At 44.9% G+C, this 15,127-nt stretch overlaps 1 protein-coding gene across 14 annotated transcripts in view; it reads left to right on the plus strand.

Moving 5' to 3' along the window:
* Window positions 1-15,127, plus strand: part of LOC125723384 (NACHT, LRR and PYD domains-containing protein 12-like) — a 169,041-nt gene that overhangs the window by 67,757 nt on the left and 86,157 nt on the right. The window lies entirely within an intron of this gene.

Below are 15,127 nucleotides of genomic sequence, written 5' to 3' on the forward strand. Positions count from 1 at the left end.
TTATTGATATAACACATTTTATGCTCTAATTAAAGTGCTCTAATAAGGTCTCTTAAGCCAGGGCTTTACCTTCGGCATGTCAGGCACCCTCCGTGTCGATCGGGGCTTGTCTGTGTCATCTGTCTTCTTAATGACACCTTCCTTCGTTGTTATTTTTACTTTAATTGTAAGTTTAATTTTAATCTTAACTATGTTTATTTCTTTGTTCTCCATTCTTTAGATGGCAAGACACTTCAAAATGCAACCAGTCGTTAAGATGCTCGAAAGCAGTTTGAGAAGATAAGTACATGTGATTCAAAAGCAATCAAGTTGTTGTCACGGACGCCCATTCGTACCATAACAGACAATGCGATCCTATGCAGCTCGTCGGCGACTTTCGGCCGCGTTCGGCTCCGATTCGACTGTAAGCAGATTGCCACTCTGACGTATGTGGCGCGAGACTCGGGCTTTCGGACTCAAACGCTCACAGCAATAAATCTTATGGAGAATCTCCATTAATCCATTTAAAACCTAAAACTGGCTGCATCAGAAGCGTTTCGGCAGTTTGCAAACCATAAAGACTATTTACAAGGTAATGAAACGGTTATATAAATGTGAATACGTGTGTAGGCTTGTCCCGAATTGAAAATCTCATGCCAACAAGCTGACCAAAGTTGGCAACCCTGCGTAAGTCGGCCCTTTATTTTATATGCAAACATGATCATATGCAGGGGGCACATACCTGGTGTGAAAGTACTTATTCGCCGTTTAAACCGATACGCGCGGTAATGTCTTGTAGCAGCGCAAATGCGTATTTACTTTATGTGCATTCGCGCTGTTATGACAAGAAATCATTGTGTATTTTAGCCTTCATGCCGCGAAAGAATTACAAATTAGCCTAAATGTTAAGATGCACGGTAATTTCTTGTCATAACAGCGTGAATGCACATAAAATAAATACGCATTTCCGCTGCTACAACAAGGAGTTGCCCCGCGTGTACGGGGAATGCGTACTTGCGCACCATGCAGTTATGTGCGCTCCTGATCATATGTATAGTATATTGTACAATAAATGCTATAATATTTAAAACTTCTGGTAAAGGGAAAGGAGAGGGGAAAACGAGACAACCAGGGTATGGGAAAAGGGAACACGGGACACAAAGGGATCTTTTTTTGTATTTTTTTATGTTTATTCACAAAGACCTTCACACACAATAGGGCAACAGACTTCGGGAGTGACACAGGCAAAACAATAAACAAAACACCACTAACGAATACGTCCCAAACTAAGCTAACTCTAAACGAAAAGAAAATGTCACAGACTAATCCTAACTCCCTAACCAAAACACAGAATAAGCAACACGTACGCAAACCAAAACAGCCGTCACTCCCTACGCACTTAACAGAAACGGACATACAGAACACCAAAGCCGAAACACAGTATCCGAGGGGCGAAGCAAGAGAGGAGTCAGGAGGAAGGCAATAGATCACAAACCAGAAAGCAGTCAAAACCAAAGGCAAAGGTACAGAGGGATAAGGCAAGAGACGAAAACCGGAAAACCAAAAACTGTCATACACGATAAATCACAAGAACACAAGCAAACCAATACCGCAAAAACCAACTATGAGCAGAGCTCCCGCTACTCTCCCGCGCCGGCCTTTTCAACTCACAAACGCGGAAGTTAGAGGAATTTAAAAATTGTGTTCATGATCGGGTAGTAGTATACTTGAATGAACAAAAGGTAACATGTTTAGCTTTAGCTGCTACTCTGGCTGATGAATTTATTCTGACCCATAAGACTGTGTTTACCCCAACCCCTTTGCCTCGCAAACTCGGGTCCCGTCCTGTGATATCCTCTCCTTCGTCCGCTTCTTATTCACCACCTGTAGAGAAAAGAGAGTGTTTCTATTGCCATGAGGTGGGTCACATCATTTCTGTTTAGAGTTTTAATCCCGTCTCATGAAAAGCTGTAGTTATGTTGCCCCTGACAATTCCAAAATTCTTTTTGCAGCAAACTGACAAACCGAATAAGCCCAGGACACTGGAAAATGCTTGAAAAACATGGTAAAGTAGATTTCAGCATTTTCTGTCGTTACATTTGTATTAGAATTGTAAGAAATGTTTTCGTTAGTGTTATTTTGTATTTTGCAGGATGTTCCTCAACAGATTGGTTCTGTGGACTGTGGCGTGTTCATGTTGATTGTTGTCACGGATCGGGGAAGCAGGAGCAGGAAGACGGAGAATCTGGAAACCAGCTAGGAACACAGGACAATAGAAGTAGGGACTTAAATGACTGGACGGGTAAAATATATTTTGACGCGGAGTTAAATACATAGAACTAATGAAAACAACTGGAAACAGCGAATGACATGGAGATTCCACACGAGGTTAACGAGGGGGCGTGGCACACGGGAGGAGCGGACGAGCGCGCGTGACAATTGTAAGAGAGACCACCTTGAATTGTTGGACGTAACACTTGTGATACAGAGAATGTATTGAAGTGTTTTTCCCCTCCCTTTTATCAGTATGCACTGTGCATGGCCTTGGTGTGTCTTGAGTATTACAAAATGCACCATGAACTGTGTATATTATATATCTATATTATATTTTTATTTAGGCCATAATATGTGATCTTGATCTGTGGTTTTTCATTGAGTTGGAGGGATTTGACAAAAACATCCTTTTAGAAATGCATGAGGAAGTAAGTTCTTTTCTTTTTGACAAGTAGTGTATCTGTCAGGTTTGCGACACAACAGAGAAATTAAATATTTTATTTCACTCCTCAGGGTCAAGACTCTGGTCTCCAGCTCACCGCTCTCTGTTACATCTCCATGGCCATTTTGTCTGATAGTATCATTCGATTTTTCTATGCTATAGTTTTTTTATGTTTAATCATTGCACGGTATATAAATTATTATAAATAATAGTTTATTTTCCTTGTGATGTGTCTGTGCTTAATAGTATTAAATACGAGTTTAAACAACTACAGTTTCCTCAGTAATGTATTTCATGAACTGATATTTTCCCAACAAAACCCATGTTTGCATTCAAGTCTCTGTCATATTTTCTACATAATATTTGCAACAACCATTATGAAAACTTTGCAGAACTACAAGCCTCTCCAGTTGCAGCCACACCCATATCCAAACTCACATATAAGGTATATTTGTATATTGTTTCCAAGGTACCAGCATTCCTACAGAACCATGTTACATAATATATCCACATATAGGCAATTTCAGTGTGAGTCCTGATGCATTATGCATACTGCTTTCAAATCTGTCATCAAAGCATTGACTGTAAAAAACATGGAGACCAAAATGTCTCTAAAAGGTGAAAACGCAACATGTCAAGCGCCCCCTACTGGCTGGCTGCAGTACTATTATTAGCACCACCCATACCAATGTGTTTCAGTGGTAAGAGGCAATTTTCCACATTACTTTCATGTCTTTCCATCTACACAATAACAAAACATTTCTTCTCAATGTATTATTAGTTATGTAATTAATGTCATCTAAAATGAACGTCACTAATATTATTATTACAATTACTTTGAATATTTTATAAAATGAAAATCTATACTTTTCTTCAACACAACATGCAGCTTCTATCCCAAGCACAATCCACATTATTACTTAAAAGCTTATTGACCCCCTGATCCTGGTATCACTTTTCAGTCATTTCAAGTAAACATCATGTGTGTTGTATTTGTATCAGGAAACCAATCTTATCAACATCAACAACTGAAATAAACACACAATCATTCAAACTTCACCACTTTTTAATTTTGTTTTGTCTTTCATTAAAAGCTGCAACATCAAATCTGGCCAGTTCTGATCTGCCTGCCATTTTTGTCTAAAAAATAAATGCTGGTGTTATCAAAAACTATGTCATATAGCTATATTCCAGATTTATTACAGCCAAACACATCTGGGAGCTCCGAGGAACCTCCTTCTCCCTACATTTGGGGAAGATGGTGGCGCAGGAGGTAGTGCTATCGTTTAGCAACCAGAGAGTTGCAGGTTCGAGCCCTGGTTTCTTCTCACCCCATAAAAAGTGTCCTTCAGCAAGATGCTGAACCCCAAATTGCTCCCGGCGTGCAGCTTGGCGCCTTGCATGGCAGCCTCCGCCCCCGGTGTGTGGATGGGTGAATGTGAGGCATGAATTGTAAAGTGCTTTCAGTTCTCATAAAAGTAGAAAAGCACATTTACCATGTGTGTTTTGGATTTGGATTGTATTGGTGTGTAGTCAATCGCTCATGTACATGCTCAATCGCAGTAACATTTTCACAGGAATTTCGGAGACTGAAGTGCTAATTCTATGGGGGTGTATTCAGTGGGAAAGATGTAGGGCATGTCCCCCCCTTCGTCGTATTAGATATTCTGTTTCCCCCCCTGTGTGTTAAGTAGTGGGGTTGCTCTTGCATGTTTAATAAAAGATTGTACTACACTGCTTGTCCTGGCATATTGCCTGTGGTTTGGGGGGAGGTTAATCTGTGTGTGTGACCGTGAGTGACGCGACATGTGTGCTACAGTATACATCCAGTATGTAACTGTATAAAGTAAAACTCACTGTGTAATATAAAATGCAAATGGATACTGTAATATGAAGCATTGCAGTAAGAGGACAATATTACAGCACAGGGCACATTGTTGGATTACATACCTGTTGGCTCTATGAAATGTTTGAATGGTTGAGGACATGGTTGTTCTCCCATCATTCGGCCGACCAGCCTCAGCCATTGTAAGGCCATGATTGAGGACCTAAATATATATATACAGTACTGTGCAAAAGTCTTAGGCAGGCAAAGAAAATGATGTTTAGATTATCCTCGTGTTGGTGTAAAACTATGATACGATGCCTGTCAAAGTGTGTCAGCTTCGCCATTTCAGAACCTCTGCTAAAATCATCCTAGTATTTGCAGTGACTGTCCAGTGCAGCCATGCATTTTTTGACTTGGCCACTAGCCCACCTCATACAGCTAGTCAATCTGTCACTGACTTTTTAAACCAATATATTTATATATTTAATTGAGCTATTTGTGAAATTTAACAAAATCATGGAACGGCTGAGGTCCCCCTGAGGAGAAGTTTGGGAACTGAAGCGGTGTTCATCTAGCCATCCAACTAGATATCAGTAACTTTTTAGAAAACTTAAGAAATTATTACTAGTTTTTATTGTGTTACTCTTAATTTGCACACATTCTAATGTTAAATTGTGCTTTTTTTCTAAGCCAAAGTACAACTGCCTAAGACTTTTGCACAGTACTGGATATATATACATGCACAGTTGTACAGATGTATAGAGAACATGCTTGAGCGATTATGACGACCATTTTGCAGGTAATGAGTTATATAATGAACTAACACCATATGTCAGACTTTTCAACAGAGAACCAGTATAATATATTTTGACCAACATGCCATGAAAAATTGAAAATGTAGGATTGTACATAATTATTCGCATGACTGAGCCAAAGCATTTGCAATTTGACCAAAAGAATGAGACTTTGCATTTATGATGTGCAAAAGGGACTCGATGATGTGGAGGTTGTACAAGTAGTTATGAGAATTTCATTTCTGATCTGAGAAATGTACCAAAGTGACTGAAAAAACCTGTAATACTGTTCTGCTGTACACTAGAGTAAATGCATGGGCTGGACTATTCACAGTCCCATAGAAGAAGCTAAACCATATTTCCTTGGAATTACATCAAATAAAATACTCTATTATTTTAGAAATCTGCTGCATGACCACAATTCTGTGTCATATCAGCCACCTGTCAGCTATGAGAGATGAATCTCTTCTATCCTCACTGTACTGTACAGATCTGTGTGGACCACAGGCTGTAAAATGTTCATGTGCTAAGGGCTCTCAAACAGAATTTCTGAAAATACTGTTCCATTCATAAAGTTTTTTGCAATTAACTTATCTTTATAATTTGCGTAATTTAAAGCCAGACAGGCCTGCAGTAGTTACTGGGGATGTTCACATCTCCTTCTAATGAAGGATGTGGAGAAAACAATGGAGGGAAATCTCTGCCAGGATGAAAGGCTACTGTGGCCAGCAGTGATCTGGGATTGAAGTCTGCAGGAAATGGCAGGACTTCTGCAGCCTCGCAAAGTGATAACTGGGGATAAATGGGGACTGGGGATCATGCTGACTGGGCAGGGGATCAGGAGCTGCGTCACACACAGGACAACACAGAGGGGTCTCTGTGAAAAGGGTCATTTTTCGTGGAGACAATTCCTCACTACGGCTTGTGGGGACTGAGCGACTTAATGTACAGTCAGAAGAGCATCAGTGTGTTTTGGCCAAACTCTGTGTCTCTGTGACACGACAGCAGGCAAAAAAGGATGTAGAAAATAAGGAGTGGGTGGGAGCACTGGTTACTCTACCAGCATTACCCACTGATCTAATACCAACCGCCTCCTGTTGGCATTCCTCACTTCCTCACGGGTGGTTCTCTGCTCGACCGTGGGCCTTTTACGGTTTCTATGACGTCACACCATTTGATCTTGACATCAGTCCAGGGTCTCATCCTCTCTGTCCTCAGTGGTCTTCTTCTGGCAGGACTTGGGATGAGAGAGTCCAGTTGTCTGATGCAGTGGGTCGCTCTCACTGGATGGTATAATTTAGAAGCCAATCATTTATGTCTGTTATTACAGTCAGTGACGCTAAAAGGTGAGCTTCAGTGAACAGTGTGTGGCAGCTGCAGGAACAGAGGCACTCAGGCAAACCCAAGTGCAGAATATTACCCCCGAATGGCAGCTTTTTATTAGCAACAGGGAGACCTGGGATGGGGGAAGGGTGGGGGGGGGGGGGGGGGCTGAAGGGCTGTTTGCTCTGGTGGGTCCAGGCCAGTCACTGGCAACGTCAGCACTGGTGATTTGACAGGTCGCTGCTGCCTGTATTTTGTCTGAAATTTTGTGGTTTCCTTTCAATAGGCTGTCAGGCTGTAGAGTCACAGAGAGGCTGTTCTTCTCTGACTTCAGCTCTGAAGTCAAACCTCAGAGAGCTGGATCAGAGCTACAATCACCCAGGAGACTCAGGAGTGAAGCTGCTCTCTGCTGTACTGGAGGATCCCAGCTGTAAACTGGAGAAGCTGAAGTGAGTAGAGAATGAATATTTTATGTCGGTTTAAGTCAAGTTTATTTGTATAGCACATTTTCATACAAGAAGGTCATTCAAAGTGCTTTCCAGAAAAGATGATAAAAAATAAAATGCATAATGCACAACGTAAAATCGTGGGAATACATATGAAAATAAAACATTTAGTGCATGTGTGAGTGACTGGTGTGTGAGTAACTGGTGTGTGAGTGTGCCCTGCGATGGGCTGGCCCCCCATCCTGGGTTGTTCCCTGCCTCGTGCCCATTGCTTCCGGGATAGGCTCCGGACCCCCCACGACCCAGTAGGATAAGCAGTTTGGAAAATGGATGGATAAAACATTAAATTAAAAGAACATGAAACATATAAGGAGAGATATTAAAAGTGACAAATTACCAGTCCCATCAGACTGCCATCGCCCTGCGGCCCAGGGTGCTCCGGTTACAGGAGCAATTATGTTCCACCATGCTGTTCGTTATGGACACACTGTGGGCAGCACAGGGATTCAGATCGGCCAGGCCGTTCCTCCCAATCACACCCTTCCAGGTTTCACTGTCGCTACACACATCAGCGTTAATGTCTCCCAGCAGGACACTGCAGTCCCCACGGGGGGCACCTCCCAGCCCCCCTCCCAGGTCTCGAAGCAGGCCAGGTTCTCTGAGCTGATGTTCGGTGCATACGCATAAACAGTCAGACCCCCTCCCCCAACTCGAAGGAGAAGGGAGGTAACCCTCTCGCTCACTGGGGTGAACTCCAACGTTCTGGCACTGAATTGGGGGGCTATTAGCTTATTTCGCAGAGGTCACCATTTTCAAAATGAAAACAAGGCTGAGGTGGGATGAATTCCACAAAATTCGTTGATGCTACTGTGGCATATTGTTGTGAACCAGGATGTACATCTTATCAAAGACGAGAATGTGATCAAGGTTTGTCTTTCCCTTGATTTTCTTGTAACCGGGACACTTAGAAGCTCAGTTCAAAGTTAGAAAACACACTTTTGCAGAATCATGGATTTACAGTAGTGAGGATGTTTCATATAACCAAGCTGCCTCCTGCTATAATTCCTCACAGTGGGGCTGAAGATTTTTATTTTCTATGTGAAAACCCAAGATCCATTGGAGGTGAAGTACCTGACTCTGCTTGGACCTAAAATATATTCATACCCCATTGATTAACACTGTAATGTACCATATATGTTTAGTAATATGTATCCAGCGTTTTCAGCCTCTCTCAGGATAATAGTGCTTGTTGTCTCAGAAAATTGTAAACTCAGAAAATAAATCAAGCTTGTTAATGACTAACGTTAGTTATTCACGCTGCAAACAATATTTTGATATTTGCTGATTAGCTAGTAGATTGACACTTAGGCTACGCCTGTCAAAATCCTTAACTTACCTTTAATATCAGTAATGCTCCCCTCTATTCAGTTGCTGTATCCTTTTAACAGAACTGCTCTTCATATTCAACATCCCTCCTCAGCCCATTTTTCAGCATCGTTTATGGTAAAATGTGGCACCAGCTCAAAGTTTACGGTCCAAGCCGTTGTTATGTGACTGTACTTCCAGGCTTCCACTTGGGGTGACTCCCTCCTCTGCCTCGCTTTCCATTCAAAATGGCGGCCGTGTGAAATCAGCACATAAGTAGACCCACACCTGCCCAGCACCTCTCACCAGGGGCAAGTCAAGAGTGGAATAGAGGGGAGTCCAGCGCCTCTCACCAGGGGCAAGTCAAGAGTGGAATAGAGGGGAGTCCAGCCCCTCTCAAGCCCAACATGTGCATATATTTAGTCGGTATCTCTCTGCCTCCCCAACCAGCTCAGGTTCCTTTCCCACCAGAGAGGTTACATTCCATGTTCCTAGAACCAGAACTGGTAGCCGATGATCGGTCCGCCTAGGCCCCTGCATACACTGCCACCTCATCCACATTGCACCCAACCTCCACAACTCGCCCCGCAGATCTGACACGGTTCCCTGGTAACCAGCCGACACCTGCCACACTGCTCCATAATGTCAGGCCAGCGTCCACCTCTCTGTCCCCTGATGCCTGGCCAGCACCCACCTCAATGTCCCCAGACGTCCAGCCGGCGCCCACCTCATCTCCTGACGGCCTGCTGGTGCCCACTTTCTATCCTGATGTCCCACCGGCACATGCCTGCAGGCTGCCACCAGCCCAGAGAAGATGGATCCAGAGGATGTCCTGCTGGACTGCCCTGGGTCCTGCTACGTGGGTCCCTCCTTCATCCCAGACTCCAGTTACTCTGGTCCCAGTTTCTTGGGTGGTCACCAGTATCAACAGGAGCCCAAGAAAGCGGCTCTCTGTCTCCCAAAGAGGGTTTGCCAGTCTCTGCTCTTGCCCTGTATGTCCCTTGTCATCTTCCTGTTCCTGTCCTGTTGTCTCCTTGCTGCCCTACTGCTCTGCGGTTCTCTCATCACCTCCCAACCCCTCACGTCCTCCGGCCCTGCTGGCCCTCCCAGACCCTCTGGTCCTGTGTTTCGGTGGAGTTCAGCCTCACCTGGAAAGGACCCTAGGAGGGTCCCCAGCCCCGAGTCTTTGCCTGTCTTCCCTGGATGCCCCATCTCTCCTTGTCTTCTGCATCCTGTGCCCCAGTTCTTGTTGACCCTCCACCTGTCCGTCCTGTTTTGGGGTCTGACAGGACTGCTGTACCTGTGGTTCCTAGCTTTTCCTTTATCCGCTCCATGTCCTTAGTGATGTCCTGCAACTGCTCTTATGTCTGGTGTTGCTGTCTGTCTAGTGTTCTGTCTAGTCTTGTCTGGTCTTGTCCTGTCCACCATCTGTTCTGTCGTCCCCTGTCTAGTCCAGAGTCCAGTCTGGTTCCATCCCTGTTGTCTAACCCCTTTGGACTTCATGGCCGGAGCGCATGCTTTTGGTGGGTTGGGGGGGGGGGGGTACTGTCACATTAAGCAATGCCATTCTTATCCAATATGCTTGTCCATTTATGTGTCGATGCATGTTCTGACCATCCATGCTCTCTGCCTCCCCACATTTCCAGGTGCTGCCCGGGGGGGGCACCATCTCAGCTGGAGTCCTGGTTCTGTCCCATGGAGGGGTGACACTGCGAATTGGACCTGCTAACTGTGTCATCCTGGGTGCAGCCTTGAGTGTCACCCTACACAGGCCAGCGTGGAGAACAGGCTTATTGACAGACTTTAATCACACCTCACACCTGGCCTTTAGCAAGCAGCTCCACTCTTTTCTGTTCTCAGTAATATTAGTCTGCCGGGGGGGTTGGGCAGCCAGTTGTCCATGGACCTCCAGAGGTCCTTTTTTCTCCTTACTTGGGGTTTTTTGGTTCCTCTCCTCCGTTGTCATCTGGCTTTCTTTATTTAATATCTTTCTTTCCTTTTTCCCGTTGTGTATTACTGTCTTTAATGATGTTGTATTGTATGACTACACATCTATGTAAAGTGCCTTGGGACGACTCTGTGAGGCACTATATAAAAATGTAATTAAATGTCCCGCCTCCTCCCTGACGTGGCTCTAACAGGCCATGTTTGCTGCTTGTTGGTCTCACGTCTCGTTCCAGCCCTCGTGTTAAACACTCCCAGCTGTCTCCAGTCTCTTCCACCATTAGTCCTCCGTTTAAGTGCTTCCTGGTCCTGTGTTCCCCAGTTCAATCACTGATCTTGTGCCTTATGTGTTGCCGGTTCCATAGCCTCCCATCCTGATCCCAGTAAGTCCCTGTTTGTTGTCTGAGAAACACCTGCTGCACGAGTCTTTCATCCCGGTGACCACGACACCAACCACCAGTGATGTCTGTGGAGCCCAGAAATACCAGCCTAGCTGCACTAGTGCCCAGGCAGCACCTTGACAGCGGCATGTTTGCATTGTTATATTTGCCTCACTTGTTCACCATTTTCAGCAACAGTATCTGCTATGTACTAGAACTGTAATCATATGTGAGTGAGTCTGTCTGCTTTGAAGGAGCAGAGATCCCAGCTCCTTACTGTAGGTACAGGGCACAGAAACGGGTAAATCCTGTAAGGTAACATTCTTACAGTCAGCATAGATTCCAACACAGTTCTGGAATATGAAGTTCATAGTCAGTCATCATTTTGTAGCATTAAAATGTAACTTTTAAATAAATCCTAACAGTATGTGTGATTGTGGGGGGGTGTGGGGTCTCGAGGTGTAACCTCTGTCTCTTGGCTTGTTTCCTGTCCCTCCTGCTGTATGTGTGAAGTCTGCATGTTCTTCCAATGTGGGCTTTCTCCTCCTACTTTGGAGAACATGAAACTGCGATCAGCCGATTGGAATCTCTAAGCTGCCCTTAGTGTGAGTCTGTATGTGTGAGTTTGTGCTCTGCTATAAACTAGTATCCTGTCCATTGTGTCCCCTGCCCTGTGCCACCTGGGACAGGCTCCAGGCTCCCCACCCCCCTGTACAGGATAAGCAGTAATGCAGGACGGCTCCACACTGTTCCAAAGAAATGGCGCTCCAGCTCCCTTCAGGACTTCAGACCAGCTGCTCTCACTTCACGCCTCCAGGCTTGTGGGTGTGGTTCCCACTCCTGGTTCTGCATGTACAGCTTGCATGTTCTCCTCGTGTTCCTGTGGGTTTCCTCAGGTTTCCTCATGCTGTCCAAGATCATGCAGTTTGGTGAATTAGTGTCTCTTGATTGTCCTCAGCATGTGAGTGAGTGTTTGCCCTGTGATGGACTGGCATCCCATCCAGGGTGTCTCTGCCTTGTGCCCTGTGCTTCCTGTGATGTATGTGTCCCATAACCCTGTAATGCAGTTATTGGAATTTGTTGGATACTTTTTTGATATATGATCTTTCTGTTCTTGGGGATGGCTGAAGCTGGTCCATTAACTTTTGGCTTAAATATAAGAGTAGTGTTCAATGAATATCTAGAATAAATTTTCATTATTAGAGTATGGAATTATTTTGGATGATTAAAATGATCACTCTGAACTTGACTGTCCTTCCTAACATAAATACACTCCCTGCACAAACACACAGAAAGAAAAGGAAGAGATGACATATATTTTCATGAATATTGTATATAGAATAATGTAAAAAAACAAATCTGTGCATTGACAGTACTTGTCAAAGCTTGTTCTGTCTAATCCTGACACAGTCTGTCTATAACTGCACATCCCTGCATGTTTCACCTGAAACCACATGATCCCAAACGTGATTCTAAACCGACACAGAAATTCATTCTCAGTAGATCTGCTCTCTTATACCTTTATACCTAATTTATATCTACTGTACAAAATCAAAGAGTAGGATTATAGTTTGATTACAGAAAAACAATGTCAGTAACTGTTATTCTCATAAAAGATAAATAAATGTTCGCTTTGGGTACAGTTTGTATAATGTACTATTTTGTTCATAAACTGCAGCTCCACTGTTTGCCCAGTCTGCTCTTCTCAGTCTGGTCTCAGTCCAAAACCACACCTGCTGCAGTCTGAGAAGCAGGAAGTTCCTCCCACTGTCACACACAGACGACTGTGAGAGAAAACGAGACTGAATCCTATCAGTGTTCGTGGTAAAATGGCAGAAGCCAGAGTTGCAGTGGATGTAAACGAGTTCAGCTGTGCAATCTGTCTGGATCTACTAAAGGATCCAGTGGCTATTCCCTGTGGACACAGTTACTGTATGAGCTGCATTAAGAGCTGCTGGGATCAGGAAGATCATGTTGGAGTTTACAGCTGCCCCCAGTGCAGACAGACCTTCACACCCAGACCTGTTCTGAACAGAAACACCATACTGGCTGAAGTGGTGGAGAAACTGAAGAAGACTGGACTACAAGCAGCTGCTCCTGCTGACCAGTATGCTGGACCTGGAGATGTGGAGTGTGACGTCTGTACTGGGAGAAAACACAAAGCTGTCAAGTCCTGCCTGGTGTGTCTGGCCTCTTACTGTGAAACTGACCTGCAGCTTCACAATAAACTCCACCATGCAAAACAGCACAAGCTCATTGATGCCATTGGCCATCTGCAGGACAAGGTCTGTTCCCACCATGACAAACCGCTGGAGGTCTACTGCCGTACCGACCAGCAGTGTATCTGTTATCTCTGTACTGAGTTTAAATTGAAGATGACACCGCCACAGACACCTGTGTCTGTGGCGGATAAAGGTAAACGGTCTAGTTGTTACTACTGCTTCTAAACCTTTCTCTCCTACTCTATCCTATCCTCTACTTCACAATCTCTCACACCATCACTACAGACATGTGCCTTAGACGTATACCAGTACACTTATCTTTGAGACCTAGAATATCTCATCCAACATCCAGGCGCCGCACTCTCAGTAATCTTGTCTACCCTCCCATAACACCCCAGTCCCAGCGAAGCGTGTTGGGTGGCCTCTGGAATTGCCAGTCTGCTGTAAAGAAGGCTGATTTAATTTCCGCCCTTGCTTCACACCACTCTCTTGACTTTCTGGCTCTGACGGAGACCTGGATATCGCCTGAGAACTCGGCTACCCCGGCAGCTCTCTCCTCTGCTTATGCTTTCTCTCACTCTCCTCGGCAGACTGGCAGGGGCGGTGGCACAGGTCTATTGGTAACTCGGAACTGGTGCTACACGCCCCTCTCTCTGCCCCATCTCAACATTTCATCCTTTGAATTCCATGGAGTTGCTGTTACCTCTCCACTCGATATTCGGATCATTGTTGTCTACCGCCCTCCTGGCCCCCTAGGCTGCTTTCTAGAGGAGCTTGATACTCTCCTCACTCTCTTCCCCACTAACAGCTCCTCTCTCATTCTCCTTGGTGACTTCAACCTCCCCCATGACAAGCTCCTCTCTTCTGGTCTCCTCCCTTTTCTCGACTCCTTCTCTCTAACATCCAACAGCTCCTCTCCTACACACAAAGGAGGTAACGTCCTCGACCTGGTTTTCAGCCGCCCCTCTCCGGCTACTGACATCTCTTCTACTCCTCTACACATTTCTGATCACCACTTTGTATCCTTTACCATTGCCCTACCCGTCTTGCCCAATCCCAGTTTTCAACGTTTCCTCCCCACTCGACCAAATCTCCACTCTGTCTCCGCTTCTTCTGTTGCTTCCTGCACCCTGTCTTACCTTCCTGACCCTGACTCCTTTTCCTCCTTGGCACTGGAGTCTGCAACTGATACTCTCATCTCCTCACTTTACACATCCTTGGACAACCTCTGCCCGCTGTCTTCCAAACCAAGGAAAACTCGGCCTACTCCTTGGCTTTCAGCTGCATTACGTACCAACCGAAGAGAATTGCGGGTAGCAGAGAGGACGTGGAAGAAATCTAAGCTTGATACAGATCTGTCTTCCTACCGTACTCTGCTATCCAAATTCTCTATGGACGTGACTGCAGCTAAAACTGCCTTTTACAAAGACAAACTAGAATTATCCTCACGAGATCCTCGCAAACTCCATAACATCTTTTCGTCTCTTCTCAACCCTCCCCCTCCTCCTGCTCCTTCCTTCCTGACTGCTGAAGATTTTGCCAACTTCTTTGCCGAGAAGATTGACAGAATCTGTCAGACATTCTCTCCCTCATCCACTACACTACACACTAAGGATTTCCCTCCCCCCTCACTGGCCCAGTTTTCTGGTCTTACGGCAGATGAGATCATGAAAGTCATCTCATCTTCCAACCCTACCACCTGCCCACTTGATCCAATCCCTTCTGCATTGTTTCAGACAACGTCTCTAGACCTTCTCCCCTTTATCACGACTATCATTAATGGCTCCATAACCTCCGGTCATGTACCAACAGCATTCAAAATAGCCAGGGTCGTTCCCATCCTAAAAAAACCCACTCTGAATCCCTCAGACACTTGCAGCTACCGACCAGTATCACTTCTTTCCTTCCTTTCAAAAATCCTCGAACGTACAGTCTACAACCAGCTTTCTCTCTATCTCTCTCAGAACAACCTCCAGGATCCTAATCAGTCTGGCTTTAAAGCAGCTCACTCTACAGAGACTGCCCTCTTAGCAGTCACTGAGAAGCTACATGCTGCCAGATCAGCCAAACTGTCATCTGTCCTCATCCTTCTTGACCTATCAGCAGCATTTGACACGGTCAACCACAAAA

Source organism: Brienomyrus brachyistius, unplaced genomic scaffold, assembly GCF_023856365.1.
Source record: "Brienomyrus brachyistius isolate T26 unplaced genomic scaffold, BBRACH_0.4 scaffold48, whole genome shotgun sequence".
Lineage (NCBI taxonomy): Eukaryota > Metazoa > Chordata > Actinopteri > Osteoglossiformes > Mormyridae > Brienomyrus > Brienomyrus brachyistius.